At 52.0% G+C, this 17,318-nt stretch overlaps 1 long non-coding RNA gene across 1 annotated transcript; it reads left to right on the top strand.

Annotated features, from left to right (window-relative positions):
* The first annotated feature begins 6,972 nt into the window (after positions 1-6,972).
* LOC103662782 lies at positions 6,973-13,756 on the top strand. Its single transcript, XR_005837474.1, has 2 exons — positions 6,973-9,147; positions 11,747-13,756. It is a non-coding gene; the product is annotated as an uncharacterized LOC103662782 (long non-coding RNA).
* Positions 13,757-17,318: the final 3,562 nt, after the last annotated feature.

Genomic DNA, 17,318 nt, shown 5'->3' with positions numbered 1-17,318 from the left:
TGTGCGAGTGGAAGGGGTCCGACTGCTGAATTGTGAAGTGTCTGCAGTTGTGTTTACTGAGAATGTGAACGTGAACCGAAGCGTTCTATAAATGTGGGCGGTTATTGCTGCGAATGTGTCTTTGCGTCCTGTCATTCGTGAAGTCTAATGTGAGGGAGACCACCACGTGGTCAGTATCTAGTCCCAGCCCCGTGGCCCTTTCCTTTCACATTCGCTCTTCTGGGCAGCGTGTGGCACACAGGGATCTTACCCAGGCCTGCGTCTGGCAAGAAGGGGGGCCTGTCTTGATAGTCCCGCTACCCTACAAGCAAGTCCCCATGCACACCCACTCCCAGACCTGTGTCCTAGGACCCTTGTCTCTGAAATTCAGCTTAGTGAATGTGCACTGCGCACCCACTGTCTCCAAAACACCCCTGGGCACTCCCGAAGGTGAGAACGGAAGCAGGTTGCCAGTCTCGAGTTCACAAAGAGCCGGAGACTGCCCGCTGAGAAAGGCTGCAGAAGGGACCCAGCAGAGCTCTAGGGGCCCTGAAGCAGACATGACTTTCAGCCTTGTTAAGCAGGGACACTTTCTGGAGTTGGTGGCGTGTCAGCCGGACCACGAGTAGAGGAGAATGTAGTAAAGAGGGAGGAGCGGGGCAGGGAGCAGGCCAGGTTCAGGAAGGTTTGGTTTGACTGGAGGGTCAGGTGCAAGATGGGTCATGATGGACAGTGGTGGGCAAATCCTGTTTTTGAAAAGAGAAGTGTGGTCCGATGTCGTGCAGCAAGGATGGGGAGGGCGCAGGGAGAGCTGTTGGGAAGCCACTGGAAAGCCTGGGGGGAGAGAGTGAGGGTCCAGACAAAGGCAGTGTGGAGGAGGGGTGGCAAGAGCCCATCCCGCTAGCAGCCACCCAGAGCCATTTGGCGGTGGAATCCGTCTCTCCCCTCCCCCTTGGGTCCCGATGTGCTGGGGAAACTGGGCCCGTGTCAAGGTCATGTGGCCCTCTGCGAGGTTCTGTGCACTTGCCAAGCGGAGTTAGCTTGTCCCCCAGCCTCCTCCCTCTCCTCCTCTCAGCGAGCCACCTGGCTGCTCACTATTCCACCTTGACACACCTGTCCCTCTCCCTCCTACCTCAGCCACAACCTTCTCTGACCTTTCCCCCCTTTCAGGGAAGCGCTTACAGTCTGCCCCCTCTGCAAAGCCTTTGTCCGGGTGTCACCTTTCCCTGCCTTTCCCTGCCGTCTGCGGAGCAGAATGTGCAGGGCTGCCAGCGTGCTGGCCCCACCTTTGTGCCCTCTGTCCTGTCTGGGGTCCTGTCCCCTGGGGCCCACGCTTCGTGAGAAGGGGGATAAGAATCATTGCGGCTGCTCACTGGGGAAGCTGCGGGCAGGGCTACCCATCCTTGCTCCCCCTGCAGTGGTTCCCAAACTTTGCTCTACATTGAACCACCCAAGGAGCTCTTAGAACCCCCACGGCCCAGGTCATGGGTCTGCTGACTGCATCCGAATTCAGGAGCCGGGCATCCTCGTGCATAAAGATTGCCAGCCGATTGCACACGTGGCCGAGTTTGGGCACCATCTCCTGCTGTTTCCCTCCTACTCTTGCCAGTATTTGTCTCTCGATATCTGCCTGAGGGACAGTGGCAGCAGGGCTGGCTGGTTGCTCCTTCCCAAGTAGCTTGGAGGCCTTCGGTCTCGTGTATCTCAGAGCGGGAGGGCGCAAGGTCGGGACTCTTCCTTTGTCTCCTTCCCTCCTCGCCTCTCCTTTTCTCTCCCCGTTCTCCTACCAAATTAAATCCTGGCCAGTGAGGCAAGAGTACTCTCCTCCCCGCACAGAATAAAACAACAACCCCTAGAGAAAGCAGAAGGGACAGTGCTTGTCTAGTCCCTGTCTCGGGGAGGTCTCTTCTGACTTCGTTAGGGTCCTATAAGAAAGGGAAGTTGAGGTCCCCCCACCAAACCAACCTCTGTTTCAATACTGTCTCCCTGCTGTGGTCCCCCAGCAATGGTTTTCTTTTTTAAGCATTGCAATCCTTCCCCTCAGATGAAAGCCTATGCAGAGACTTAACATAGATGACAGATAGCGGTGGGGAGGGGCGGTGGCCAGGCAGGGTACCTCAGGCCATCCCTGGGCAGACTCAGAGTCGTGGGGAGCTCACTGGAGGAGGGAGGTGCCCCTGGGGCTGGGGCGAGCTCCACAGTCACCCAGTCTCTCGCCCCAAGTTTCTTATCTGCAAACCCCGAATTCGAGGCAGGAGAGGGAACCCCCTCCTCGCACACACACCTCCTCCGCGTTCTCTACTGGGAGAACTGCAAGATACTGCCTGACCACAGAGCCGTGACTTTACAGAGTTCGAAGACATTGGACCCCCTGAAGGCTTGAAGGGTACTTCTTACTTGATTTTCACTCATTTCCTCCACAAATATTTACAGAGCCCTTACTGTGTGCCAGGCACTGTTCTAGACATACCAGTAAATAAAACCGACAGATGCCCAAGACCGAGCACATCCATGATGCTCAGGGAGCCGCTGGGGCTTTGAAACGAAGTAACAAGTCTCCTCTGTTAAAGTTCAGCACTTGGACCACCTGCCATTTCCCTAATTGTCGCCTCGTTTCCAAAGGATGAGGCGTCACACGGACAGGCAGAAGCTACAGATGCAGCGAGATCGGGCTTTTCCTCACTCTCACGGGGACTCTGCAGGGCAGGCGAGACCGGAGCTCTGACGCCGTCTCTCGGTGAGAGTCCAAGTGTCCCACAGGGATGACCCCGCCACCTTCCTGCCCACCGGTTCCTCACTATACTCAGTTCGAGGTCGGTTCTCAGCCCGACCCCACCCCGGCCCTCAGCCTTGTCCTTTTCACTTCACAGTAGCCAAAAGCGCAAACAGCTACGGGCAGCAGCTGAGTCTATAATTCAAGGTCATTTCTAGGACATCTCCATCTTTGTGTCTGAGAGAAGGGGAGGCTCACATAACAGGCCATCCAGAGGAGAGACCCAGCAACCCCCTTTCTTCCTGGTAATATTATGGTTAGATGACGCTCACTCCCGGGAGGGCAGTGTTGAGGATACAGAAAAACAGAGGAGCTGGCTTAATATGTTTTCTAGAATAAAAGTTCATTCCGGGGAGGTTCCAAAGACTCCAAAGCTCCCTCCCTCCATTCCCTGGTTCCTGTTCTGAAAGTACACCTGGGGGCGCCTGGGTGGCTCAGTCATTAAGCGTCTGCCTTCGGCTCAGGGCGTGATCCCAGCGTTCTGGGATCGAGCCCCACATCAGGCTCCTCCGCTATGAGCCTGCTTCTTCCTCTCCCACTCCCCCTGCTTGTGTTCCCTCTCTCGCTGGCTGTCTCTATCTCTGTCAAATAAATAAATAAAATCTTTAAAAAAAAAAAAAAAAGAAAGAAAGTACACTTGTCTCATTCGCATAGCTCAAGGCTTTGGTCCTTGTTGAAATGGAGATGGTCCTAGTAAAGATACTAGTGTAAACTGTTATCAGCTATTTCTCCCTTGGTGTGAATGATGGATGCCAAGTAAATTTTGTTTTGGGGGTGATGGGAGAGCCCTGGGGGCTCGGATGTGGGGAAGAAGTGATAGAGAAACAGACACAGAATTTTTGTAGACCAAAAGCAACAGGTTGCATAGGTTGTGAGGGCACAATTTGGTACCTACTATGGCTCCATTCGAGTGAGAAGCCCAAGTTGGATCTCACTTCGATATTCCAGGACCTATGGGCTACACAAAAGAGACAGAAGTTTGGTGCCTCTGTCCTGGAGGCAGTGCGGTTCCTTCTCGGAGTCTGAGACTTACCTTCTTCTCTGGGTTCTGACGGAGAGGGAAGCAGACCATCATCGCAGATAGTTGGGGACCAAAGGCACAGCGTTATTCATGGCCAGGGAGGCATCCACATCCCCCCCAAATGCAGGGCTTCTTGTGCCGTGGGCTGCAGAGCTCTGCTTGGGTCTGAGGCTTTACCTTGCAGCCTTGCTTCCCACGTTGCTGGCAGGACAGAGAGAGACAGAGATGAGAACGGCCTTGAAGCAGGTGAAACCCTCTTTCACACCCCAGTACTCTCCGCTCCTGGGAGGAGTGGAAAAATCCACTTCTCAGGACCCGGTCTCCCTGCCCCGCTTGGAGAATTCGAGGATCTGCCTCTCCATGCTGCCTCCCTTAATGAGAGTGAGCTGCTGGAGAAGGAGACTGCAGGAGAGGAAGGCGATGGGACTGACCCACGAAGACCCCGCTCTCTTTCGGGCATCGGTCAGAAACGACGGGCTGGAAGATGCTCCAATTAATTACTTTCCGGCCCTGAGATGGCACCTTCTTCGCCAGTCAAAGTTTTAATTAATCACGCCGGCAGATGGGCTGTCATGGGCCCCAGCAGCCAGGGTAATGAACTCATTTATTATCAGGCTCCGTCAGTGGGAGGCCATCCAGGCTTCTGGGAAAAGAAGAGAAGGCTCCTGACTCCAGAGCCCACAACACGTGCAGCCGAGGGAAGTCTCTGGAAATGCTTCGGAGAGAGACCATCCACTGGCCCTTAAGAAGGGAGGAGTAGTGTAGCACAGACAGGGATGGTGGCTCCGGCTGGAGGAAGAGATCTGGGAAGCACGGTGCTTTCGATGGCGCTAGGCTGGCCTTGTCCTCTGGTACCCCGGCACCCACCTGCCTCTTGGAGTTAGGGGGGCATGGGGTAGCCACGCCATGTGTTCTCGAGCAGGGACATGACCGGATGCTTTGATGTGCCAGTTCTCAGAGCTCCAGGTCATGTCCTACAGGCAAGTTGCTGGATTTTATGTCCTGGGTTCTCTTATTCACTCTCGCTAGTGCCCATACCATGTTCTGTGTGACAAGTATTTAATGTTATTGAGTTAAAGGGAGGATGGATTAATGAATAAATACAGAAGCGTGGAGTGCCCAGCGTGGAAGCTGCCACTACGGGGGAAAAAAGCTTCTACTGAGCCCATCCTTAGGCCTGAGATTCGAAGGAGCTCCTGTTCTAGAGGCTGAATCGTACAGGGAGGCGACCGTGCGCCTCCGACAGGACCAGGGCAGACAGAACGCACAGCACACACGGCCGCACGGGTATGAGAGGCCCTGGGACAGGCACAGAGTGTCACAGCCGGAAGGGACACTAGAGGACGCCTGCTTCGTCCCCTCCCTGGCTGAGGAGGACGAGCAGAGCGGAGGGTTCACCTAACTGAAGGCCTCAGCTGGTCGGCGGCACTGGGGCGCCTCAGACCCAGGCCTCCCGGCTTCCTGAACCCCCTGGCAGCCTGCTCCCCTGGGTCCAGCTGACCTGGGTCCCTCCCCGCGCTTAGCCTGCCCTTTGTGTTGGCATTTGTGTTTCATCTGCAGAGCAGAATCGGGCTTTTCTCCTTCCAGAGTGTGTGTGCAGGAGAACCCCCTTGCCCAGACCCCCGGCCCAGCTGTAGCCTGAACCCAGAGGGTGTCATCAGACACCGAGCCAGGCCGTCACCGTATGTGTGTTCACACGTGGGAACAGGCCTGGGCCTCTGTCCGCACAAAGTCCGACTGTCGGTACTGTGCCCTACACCTCTCCCTCTTTGTTGAGCCCTACGCAGAGGACACAGGGACTGTTCTGTTGGGCCTGTCTCCTTGCTGACCGTCGTGAATATTTATTTCCCGGTGTGGGAAAGTGATGAGGTGCCCTTCGTCCCTGGCAAGACCTCACACTCTCTAAAAGAAGAAGTCTCTCCCCGAGTTGGCACTCTGGGCTGATGGTACTAAGAGAGAAGACAATAACGATTTTTCAATGCCTCCCAGGGGCCAGTCCCATGAAACGGTAGAGCCGGGTGACCCGCCGGAAACGGGGTCGGCGTTGTTGTAAGAATGAAAGTGCTCCCTTCCCCGGCACAGACCAATGGAAGCACCTTCTAGTTCAGGATTCCCATACGGGAGCACGAGGCCCAGGGACACCCAGTCACTGTCCCAAGTTCACCCACGGAGGGAGGCCTGGCAGCCAAGCTTAAGTTTAGGTGGCTTGGCTCTAACTCTGTGCTCTTAGCCACATTGCCTGCATGATCTCCTTCAGAGGACAACGCGGTGAGGCACCGTGCAGGCCCCCCCGACTCCCAGCAGAGGAGAAATGGACCACCAGGGTTTTCCGGGTCAGCCTCCCCAGAAGCATGTTCGCAGCCTCAAACAGTCTCATTGGAGAACAGAGCAAATGCTCAGTATTTCAAAGGCTCTTCAGAAATGGAAGGAAGCTTCCACTTTGCCAGTTCTGCAGGGGTGGATGGCTGAGTCTACCTGGCACAGCACCTGGCGGGGGGAGAGGGGCTGTGTGTGCAGCTGAAGGACTGGGCCCTGGGACCGGGCAAGTGTAGGGGGCTGCCAGTGTGCTGGGGGGCCGGGGGGGAAGGGTAAAGCCGCCGGCCTTAGGGAACTCCTGGCTTGCAGAGACACGGACACGGACAGCTGGGTCCCCATAGTGAAAGCGACGGCAAACGTGTGATGATAAATGAAAACTCTAATCTCCTTTAGTGCCAGGAATCAGTAGGGAGTGGGGAGGACGGTGGCCCGTGGTGGCACATGCCCTTTTCTGAAAGGGACAGCTGCTTCTCAGTGGTAGTCATGTGGGACTAGGGACTGAGTGTCCTCATATCTTTTTTTTTTGAGAGAAACTATAAATCTAGATTTTTATGTGAAAAGATTTTTCATGTGATTTTTCAAATGTGGGCTCCAAAGTTTGAAATTTTAAGTTTACGTGCTGCCCCTGAGCTGTGGCTTGAAAAGCCCACTGTGGAGGGTGGTGTCCTGTGGTTAGCTCAGGTCAGCTTCAGGGTGACCCAACGGCTGGGGGAGGCCCAGCAGTCCATACAGCCCTGCGGGGCACATGGGGACGGTGGCAGGTGGCTGTGGGGCCAGGAAGATGTCCTTTTAGAACTCTGTAATTCCCAGGGACCAAGAGGACTCCAAAAGGCTGATGCTGAATTTCTGCCTATTAGTGTATGGGTGGTTTTCATCTAAATTGGAGGAATCAAAGGGCTTTGACTGTTCTCGGTGTCCTGAGTGAGCGAGAGCAAGCGTGTCATGCCACCTTCAACAGTCCTCTTTTATCCTTCACCTGGGCCCTGGGAGCTAGAAGCCACCGCATGCTGCTAACAGATTCACGTGGGCGAACTGGCCCCAGGGGACACGGTAAATGGGATAGTAAATACAGGCCCAAGTACACGGAGTCAGACCGAGTTCCTTGGCTCATACTCAGGAGCCATATGGTCTGGAGGAACTTCTAGCTTTTGGGCCTCCATTTTTGGTCATTCTCAGGGAAGCAATACCTATTAGCTGTGCTGTAGGGGGCAATTATTTCACGTATGGGAAGCACTTTGCCGGATGTCTCTCCCCTCATGAGAACTCAATGAATGTGAGCCATCGCCGTGTCCAAGTGCAGGTTTTCAGATGTCAGAGCCTGTGTCGCCACCCTCTGAGACGTACCGTAAGAGTAAGACACGCGCGGTGTGTCTTTTCATCATGAAAATGAACACCTAGAATGTCCCCTTCAGACTTTGTATATCGATTACATGTTGAGATGATACTACCTTGGATATCGCGGGTCAACTAAAGCGTATCATCAGAATTAATTTCAGCTGTTTCCTCTTACTTTTCTCAAGCGGCTGCTAGAAAGTTGGGAATTACGTATGTCGCTCACAGGAATTATCTGTTGGGTAGCATTGGTCTGGAACCTAGAGTCATGCCTGACCCAGAGTAGGCCCTCAAGAAATGTGTGTCCAATGGATGAATGAATAAACCATTTCCATAGATTTGTCAGGCCTTTATCTCCTCACTGAGCCATATGCCCTGCCTCGGGCTCCCCTGCCCCTACTGTGAATGACCAGCACGGAGTCTCAGCTGTCATTCATCATTAGGCCCTCCCACTCCCACACCCCGTGGAACAGGGGACAAGGCCCCAAGGAATGGAGGGCCTTGAGAAGAACACACACCCAGTAAATGGCAGAGCAGAGTGTGGAGCCAGAATGTCTCTGCCAGAACCTGGGCTAAGTTTAAACACTACCTTGCTTTGTCAGGGAACTCCTACATCTTTTTAAGCATGTGTTCATAAAGGCAAGTGGAAATTCTCAGGGCGAGGCATAGTAAGTGGTCACATGGGTACTATCCAAAAAATGAGCCTTCAGAAGACTGTGCCATCCCTCCCTCTGAAACCTTGACCCCAGATTAAGGCCAAGCCTGGCTTCCACCACTCACCCCTCTAGAAGCATTGAGGCTGCAGCCCTCAAAGACAAAAATCAGCGGTGCTCTCACTCCGAGCACTTTGTCATGTGTCTAAGTAAAAGGGCCATAGGGTGTCCTTGTAATAGTGATAATGGTATTGAAAAAAGCCAAAAGAGTTGGCAATAGCTCTTTGGAAGTCCCTGAAATCGTTAATATTATTGATCCAGAGAGACTGCCAGTTGGCATTCGCTGGATTGCTTCTCTCTCTCAGTTCTGCTCACATACACACACAAACCACCACCACCGCCACCACCACCAAAGTGCAGCGTCAGGGCCCAGGGAACCATGTGCTAGTCAGTAAAATATTTTGAACAATACACTTAGAGTGAATTAAATTCAAATGTGAGATCGCTGCATAATGTCATAACTACTTGCAGGGAAGAGGGCTGAGAACAGCACGTGGCAGAGCCAAGTAAGAAGGACCAGGGTGTACAAGAATGCTGAAAATACAAGAAAAAATGTAAGACAGGATTTTTTTTTTTCCAGTATTGATCACTTTCTGAAAATGGCCATGAGTCTCTCTGTCCTATTTCTTCTTCAGCTCTCGGAGCACTTCACAGGTCACACACGTTGGAGCCCAGCCCTGAGAAGGCATGTGGGTGAGCAGCAGCTGGTCTTTCCACGGAGGGGACAGGGGCAAGGGCTGGCCTGAGAATTCAGAGCAGACCTAGAGGGGAAATAGAAGCCAGGCCTTGCAAGTCACAAGCGATCGCGTGCTGACGACCCACCATTCTCCAGACGTTTGAAATCGCAAAAGGAGGAAGGAGCCTTCATTCCCACGCTTGAGGATGAGAGTGGTGAAAAGATAGAACAGAAACACCTAATATTCAAGGAACTCAGACCAAATCCAGTAGCGGCAAGTGGACAGAGGGTGGACGTTAGTAACAGGAACTGCTGGAAACATGGCTTCTGGCAGAAGGTGAGAATGGATTTTAAAGGTGGGAGAGGATGTTGTTTGACTAGAAAGAGGGTGGAGCCTTTAGATTTGGGGGTAGGCCCTTGAGGCCTGGGGGCCCTGCGTGAGCAAGTGGACACGCTGACTGTCCTTGCTCGGCGGGACCAAACGGAGCACCTGGGTGGGGAACATCCTTGAAGTTGTTTTTAGACTTGGTTTTATACAAGATGGTAATAGAGAGCTTGGACAGAGGAAGGAGATTGGACCGGAGATCATCCTTTTGGTCGTGGCTGTTACTGGTGCCTGGCCATCTTGCTTAATCAGCAGTGTTTTTTAAAAAAACAGAAACAAAAACCTGCGTCTACCATTGTCAGGGCTCCCACCACCGAGTTTTGCCAGAGCCAGGAGGTGGGGTGGGATGGAGTGGGGGCTGGGGCGCTGAGCTGTGGAAACTAGATTTGGCCTCCTCCCTGAAGGCGTCTACCGGCCGAGAGCTCCTCTCGTCCCCCTGCCATCACGATGGACATGACACGGGGAGCAAAAGTGGGGCAAGTGGAAGAATGGATTGCAATAAACGAGACGTAGCCACCTGTGAAAACCCAGCAAACAAGACTGTCAGTAGTGAAAGTCAATGAGGCCAACACCACCTGGCCCTGAAAATGAATGGAGCGAGAAAGGATGGCCTTGCCTCCTGGGGATTCGTGCTCCAACTGGGAGGGGAGTCGCATTCATGCCTGCTTAGACTAGCTGGCGTTGCGGGGGGTGGGGGGGGAGTGTTCCTGTGTTTCTGCAGAGCAGGATGCTGGGGAGAGACTTGTTCTCCTCGGTAACATATCCCGGCATATTTTCACCTAATGGGAACTGTTCGGTGACAAGGAGTTACTGTAGCTGTTTCCGGCTCTACACTGAGCAGGATGCAGGGATTTGAACACAGCAGAGCTGTCCACAAGCTTGCACCTGACTGCTTGCCCTCACTCATCCAACCTGCCATTCATTCATTCATTGCTCTCTCCCTCTCCTTCTCCCCACCCCCTTAGTACGTCACTCCCAAGTGTTTGCCAGGGCCTCCTACCCAGCCTGCCTCCTCTGAGCTCTCCTCCACATGGCCGCCAGAGCCTCCTTGCAAGCCCCGATCTGCTCTAATACCCCCCGATCTTCAATGTCTCTGCACTGCTCACATGCAGGAACCCCCATGCAGGAGCCGCTGCGACCCAGCCCGCCTCATCTCTTGCTTCCTCCTCCCTCCACAAGCCCCAGCCAACACCGCATTCATGCCCTGCTCTTATAGGCCAGTAACGTTCCATGCTTTGGGGTCTTTGCTTATGCAGATCCATCATCCTGGAGCATTTTCCCTTCTGTCTTCTCCCACACCTATATGCCTGCTGATACTTAAATATAAAGAAGATGTGTCAGTCCTATCTCCTGTGGCAGGGGCCATCACGGACGCGGCCCCCAGCAGCTGCCCTGCTGGATCGGCCGCCACGTTCATGCCAAGGCCATGAGTCCCGTGGGCTGCTCCCAGCCAACAGCTGGGCACAGTGGGTCAGGAAGGCAGCCCCATCCAATGAGATAGGAAATTCCTCCAATGGGCGGCTTTGGCTCAAGGACTCCTCATTGGTCTGGTCACACCTTTCTTGGAACTACCCAGAAGTCTGAGACTCTTTCTACCCTATCCTCCTTTTCTCACTGGTGTCAGGCCTGCCCTGGTCTGAGGGCTCTTCCTCATGCCTTCTCCTGTCCCCTGCACCAGTGAAGCCTGTGACTGTGTAACACTCTCTTGGCTTGGACCTGAACTAATGTACCAAGTTAGCATCCCCTCTTTCTTGAAGACTTTCCTAACCTCGCTTGGGTAGAACTGAACCTTCTCTCCTTCACACTCTCCCGTCTCTCTTGTGCATACTTTTCAGGATTGCACCGATAACTCTTCGCTAGAATGATCTGTTTATATGGCTGTCCTCTCTTCCCAGGCTGTAGACTCCAGGAGGCCAGTGAGTTCCCTGTCTTATTTATCTTGTTAACATTACTGCCTAGTACGACGCCTGTTATATTCAGATGCCCCATAAAGGTTCATGAAATGAATAAATGATTGACCTCTTTATTCAATGATCGGTTCCCATGGTCCTAGACCATGTGTGAGGTAGAGATGAATGACTCACAATCCCTGACTTCGAAGGCACTCCCAGGGTGGCTGATGGGATCAGCGTGCAGATCTCTGTTTTATAAATCACTGTTCTCAGAATGGAACGAGCAAAATGAGATAAGAACCCAGGGAAACCCGTGATGGATTCTTATGGGTGGGGGAGGAAGGAGGAGGCAGCCGGGAAGGCTTCCTAGAGAAAGTAGCGTTCTGAGTGGGCCACGTGCCACCTGCAGGACTTACGCGCGAAGAGTATGAGAGGAAGGGCCTTCCAGGCCAGCGAGACTGCAAGCATATGGGCACAGAAGGGTGCTGTGATGGGGGGGTTGTTAATTTCATTGTGAAAATTCCCCAGTTTTATTAGGAAAATATTGAAATACCCACAAAAAGAACATGCCTCACTTGTGCCTTCCCTTCATGGTGGTGTTGCTGCTGGAGAACTCTTCGTTTGTTTGATGTTTGTTGGTTTGCTGCCTGATTCCCTAGGGTCTCCATCTGCCTCAGAGCCCAGAAAGCAGCCCTCCCCGGCTTTGTTGCCAGTTTCTCCACATCGTCAGTCTCCTTGCGTGACTTTCCCGAGTCACATCTGGCAGGCTCCGAGGCCAGGACTGGCGCCTGGGAGGCCGGACCTGCAGCAGCCTTCAGGGACTGTGCCCAGCTGACACGTCTCCGGGGCCAAGGACTGACTGACCCCTACGAACAGAGCCCCACGGCTCCCGAGGGCTGGAGCCTGGAGTGGGCGTGGGGAGGGGGCGCTGACATCGTTTGCTCTGTCCACCGTCATCTGTTATTAGAAGGCATAGTCTGGCTGCTTCTTGAAAGCTCTTGCCTGGAGAGGACTTGGAAGGTGGGAAAAGAGGAGGAGGAGAGAGAAGGGGAAAGAACCCACTTGCTGGCCGGCTTTGCCCGCCCCTTTGTTCGGCCAGGGCTGGGCCAGCAGGAGGCCACTCCCACAGACCTGGCTGGATGCACTCCGTGTCTGAGCCGGGCAGGCTCTTCTCTCAAATGTGTGCTGGCGGCAAAAACCCCACAGCTCTGGTTGCTGCAGACGCTTCGCCAGAAAACCTCTGGCCTGGAGGCCTGTGGCCAAAGTGAAGGAGGGGGAGGCCACGCCTGAATCCAACTTGAGATCCTCCTCCCGGCCCTTGCCTTCCATTGGATCGGCAAATAAACTCCCAACCGCAAGTTTCCTTACTCTCAGACTGGCCTTAGCAGAGAACTCTAGAAGCACAGAAACGTGGAAGCCCCTTGGGATCCCCTGCCTTACCCACTGCAAGGCAATTCCTCTTCCCAAGCAAAGTTCTCAGGAAAGATGAGCAAGGATCGCCTCCGATGACAGGGCACCTGTTTTCTAGAAAGTTTCTCATCTTTGTTTTCAGTGGTTGCTTGAAATTTCACTCTGTACAGTATGTACCATAATCTTAAAAATGACACAAATATTATGCGATGTCATCCTTATTATTAAAATGCAAACAACACAAACAGAGGGAAAGTTTGCTCTTCACATTTCTAGCCTCATCCTTTCCCACAAATAAATAACTCTGATCAGCTTGGCGGTATCCCTTCCATATTCCTTCGGAATGTGGTGTCTTTAAATTGAAATGAGGGTGGGTTCTTTGGTTCTTCCATACATATGTGATCATTGTGCCTGTCACTTTGCAGATTATATTTTCTGGTTGACAGCGTGGCTTTGAGCTCTGTCCCTGTCAGTCCTTCAAGGTCTGTGGCATTCTCTCTGATGTGGATGGCATCCCATGGTTTCAGTATCTCACACTTCATCACTCCCGTGTTGATAGACACTTTGTTTTTTTCCAATTTGTTTCATTATTACAATGATACCACTCTGCTCCTCATTTCCCAAGCTCCTCGAGAAGGCAACATCTGCTACTCTCTTCTCTAGAATTCCAAAGAATTAGAATCCCTGGGTTGGAAGGGTATGTGCATTTTAAATTCAATAGACTACTACCAAATGGCCCTCCCAAGCAGTGCACGAATTTATCTGCTTACCCACGGGGTGGGGCAGATGCGCTGGCCAGCCCCCCTCCAGCCATTCTCCTCTGCTTTTCCCTTGTGCAGTGCGCAGCAGGGGCTGAAAAAGACAAGTGATCGCTTCCCAGCTTCTCCTGCAGCTAAGAGGAACTATGGGATACATTTCTGGCTAGTTCACACACACACACGCGTGTGCACGTGCACGCGAACACAGAAACATCCAGGAGTAGAAACATGATTCTGGGAAAGCTGTTGCTTTCCCGATGTGAAGGCTGTGACCAGGGCCACCCTTCTCCGTTCTTGCTTTGAGCTAGCTAGTTGCCCACTTGAGATGGTGCGGTTACAGCCCCGGGTGACTGATAAACATGCTAATGTTGCCGGAGCAGAAAGAGTGAGCCTGGGTCACTTGTGGCATCACTGAGCCCCTGGACCGACACCAGCAACCACCTACTCTGGATATCTCGTTACAGGAAAAAAAAAAATAAACCTTTAATTGTTTAAGCTCCCACTGGCTGGGTGTCTGTTACTTGTAGTTGAATGAAAACTGAAATGAGACACCGTGTTGGTGACAGGTACCCATATTCGCTCTGATTTAACCTTGCTTTTTATACATTATGGTAATGGCACAACTTTCCTTGTACTCCGTTGAACAATAAAATGATGATAGCCATAATTTATTCACTGCCAATTTTATATGCATTATCTTCGATGTTACAAAGATCCTGGGAGACAAATTATCTCTATTTTAATAAGAAACCAGAGACTGGAAAAGCTAAGTTACTTGCCCACGAGGCAAGGGATTCTGGTCTGGTTCTGGCTCCTTCTGTAGGTCCCCATTCATAAAGTGCAGAACCAGGGGGTTCTTAATCCAGTAAGAGCAATAGCACTAGCAATAAGGGGACACGTGTTGGGGGGGGTTGCCATCTACATGGTCAATACCAGGGATAATGGGAGTCCCTTTGGCTTCGGCCAGTGGGTCAAGATCTTGCTCCCAGGTTTGCCTCCCACCTCCTGCTATATATCCTGGCACCCTGGCTCTGTCCTGTAGCCTTATACCTGGGTCCTTCCCATTCCTAAGCCCTTAAGTCAGAGTTCTGATTAAGGCCTGCTTGTTTTTCTCTTTAGGTCCTTTCATTGTCCCCCCCCCCCCCAAAGCAATCTTAACAAATTTTTCAAAAGATACTCTTTAAAAGAACACTCTCTGCATGCTTGTCTGTGCATATTATCTTCTCACTTAATCATTGGATAACCCTGAACAGATTCATAAAGATAATTAGGGGAGAATAATAGTTGCAAACACTGTCATAATGCAAATTTGGGGCCCTAATCAACAGGAAAGAGAAGCAACCCATTCCAGTTCCTTTGGCCCCTCAACCAACGTGCCGTGGATTTAAACCAAAGCTTTGTCATGGGATGTATGAAAATCTTTGTATTCATCAATTTTTTTAAGTTGCAAATGGTATAAATGTAGCTTAGACTAATGTAAACAAAAAGCCAGTGTATCAGCCAATGTCCGGGGAAATCTAGTGAAGAAACGGCTCGGTGGTGGATCCTGGAGAGTCAGGATGATCTTTGTGTTGCACGTCTCTGCTTGACCTTGCCCTGAAGACAGGAGCTTCCCCCGTGGCAAAAAGTGAGGTCCTTCATTTTCCCAGGGTCCCAGGTTCCTAACAACCGTAGTGGAGGGAAACCGTGTCTCTCACCAGCTCTGATGGAAAAATCCCTTGGAAGACTTGGAATGGCTTTAGACACACACCCATTTCTTTTCTTTTCTTTTCTTTTTTTTTAATTTTCTTTATTTGACAGAGAGAGACACAGCGAGAGAGGGAACACAAGCAGGGGGATTGGAAGAGGGAGAAGCAGGCTTCCCGCTGAGCAGGGAGCCCGACGTGGGACCCAATCCCAGGACCCTGGGGTCAGGATCTGAGCCGAAGGCAGACGCTTAAAGACTGAGCCACCCAGGCGCCCCAGACATGAACCCACTTCTGAACCAATTCCTCTTTCCAAGAAATAAGATCCTTTGGTCATCTAAGCCTGAGTCACAGTCCCACTGCTATGACTGGAGTGGGTTCAGGGGTTCAGCCCTACCAAAACCACACGTTATGGGAGAAAGAGGGTTTCTGTGCACTGGATGGACAATAGCAACAGGTGTCCACCAAAATGACTTGAGGACTGATGGACGACATGAGATAATGCTTCAGTCTTGAGGCTTTGAATGGGGGCTAGGGCTTACAGGAATGTCACCATGATTCACTAGGCTGGTGTAGGCTTTCAGCCTGCTCAGGAAGTGGCCATTCCAGAGTTTCTCCACCTCTCTCTCTTTTTTTAAAGATCGTATGTATGTATATATGTATTTAGAGAGCTGGGGGAGAGGCACAGGGAGAGAGAGAGAGAGAATCTCAAGCAGTCTGCCCAGTGAGCATGGAGCCCGATGCAGGACTCTATCCCAGGACCCTGAGATCATGTCCTGAGCCGAAATCAAGAGTCAGACGCTCAAGCAACGGACCCACCCAGGCGCCCCTTTGCATCTCTTTTCTGAAAAGATATAGTAGCCTGCGTTGGAGGGTGTGGAGGGTCCCCCTCTCAACAAGTCACCCCTTGGAATGGCCACTGGCTGGGACAGAGTGGTGATATCCCAAATCCAGCCTCTACCTAAGGCTGCTCAAACCAAGTGACATTCCAGAGCCCAGGGGGCTTGAGAGAGACCTTCCTTTTCTGCTCATCTCCACCTGTTACAAGGTGTCGGTCCTCCTGCGGAGATCCAAAGAGCAGCTCGGTCAACGGGCCTCGACTCAGGGTCGCTCTCTAGGGAATGCATTTGTCATACACTCTCCATGGGGCTGTTCTGTATGTGTGTCTTTGTGTCAAATGCACATACGTGGCTGGATCTACCTGGCTAAAAGAACACAACACAACCCTCTACCTGTTCGTTGGGGATTGAAATTCCACCACTTACAGAAGTTTTGCTTAAAAATGATCTCCTCTTAAAAATGGTGATTCCCCAGGAGAGGGAATATTGTTAATTTACTTATTTACAGTTAGTAAGAGTGAGCTTCTCAGGCTCTTTCATGAGAGAAGCTTTTGATGAGAAATGTGGGGCCTCTTCCTAGAGTCTACGAACTAGACAGTGAGATCCTTGAAGATAGTTGTATCTGATTGGTATTGGAGATGCCCACCTGGTAAGAACCTTCCACCCAGCAGTTTCTCACTATATTTTTTTTTAAATGTGAATAATCTTCAGTTACCTTCAAATTCCCAGTAAAGCCATCATATACACCACTGCAAGTAGTAAAATTTTGGGTGGGAGAAAGAGCCAAGGAGGGGGAATCCTGCCCGCCATTTGGGCTGGGTTTTACCTAGAGTCACAGTGGAGGAATCACTGTAAGACAGAGAGATTCTGGAAATTGGAGTAGGAAGCAACTGGAACAAATGTTGAGATCCAAATTACTAAGAATCCTGCTGAGGGCATCAGCCTTCCTGTAGGATGGGGGATGGGGATGTTGGAGCTGACGTTGGCTGACTTTGAGGGGCCGGTGACACAGATGGCATCTGGGGCTCATTCATTTCCTCCCATGCCCCTCTAATCAGGACAAACCTTTTACACACTTTCCCACTTTCCCGAGAGGCAGTATACTGTAGCGGTTAACAGCCCTACACACAGCACCAGGCTGCCCGGTATAAAAACCAGCACAGCTGTGAATGGCAACAGGACCCCAGCCCCGGTGCTGAACTTCTCTGGGCCTCAGTTTTGCACCTGAAAAAATGGGTGTAATAGTTGTTCTCAGCTTGTCGGGTGGTTTGGGGGAATTCAATGAGTTCACATACGTAAAAATTTCGAGATGAGTCTTGACCATATGGAAAGCGCTACACGTTTCGCTGTTTCTAGTATTCCCCCGGAAGTGACTGGGGGAAAGGGCGGGATTAGCAGAAGCAGAGCCTGAGTCCTTATTTAACAGACCCGGAAGCGGAGGACTGCCCCTCCGTCGGAGAGCACCCCCGGCCCTGGCGGTGCTCCGCGCCTTTCTTTGCCGACAGGGCCTTGGGTGCTCGCAGAGCACCAGACTGGGAC

This window comes from Ursus maritimus, unplaced genomic scaffold (genome assembly GCF_017311325.1).
Source record: "Ursus maritimus isolate PB19 unplaced genomic scaffold, ASM1731132v1 scaffold_1, whole genome shotgun sequence".
NCBI lineage: Eukaryota > Metazoa > Chordata > Mammalia > Carnivora > Ursidae > Ursus > Ursus maritimus.
This window is presented reverse-complemented; position numbering and strand designations above follow the sequence as displayed.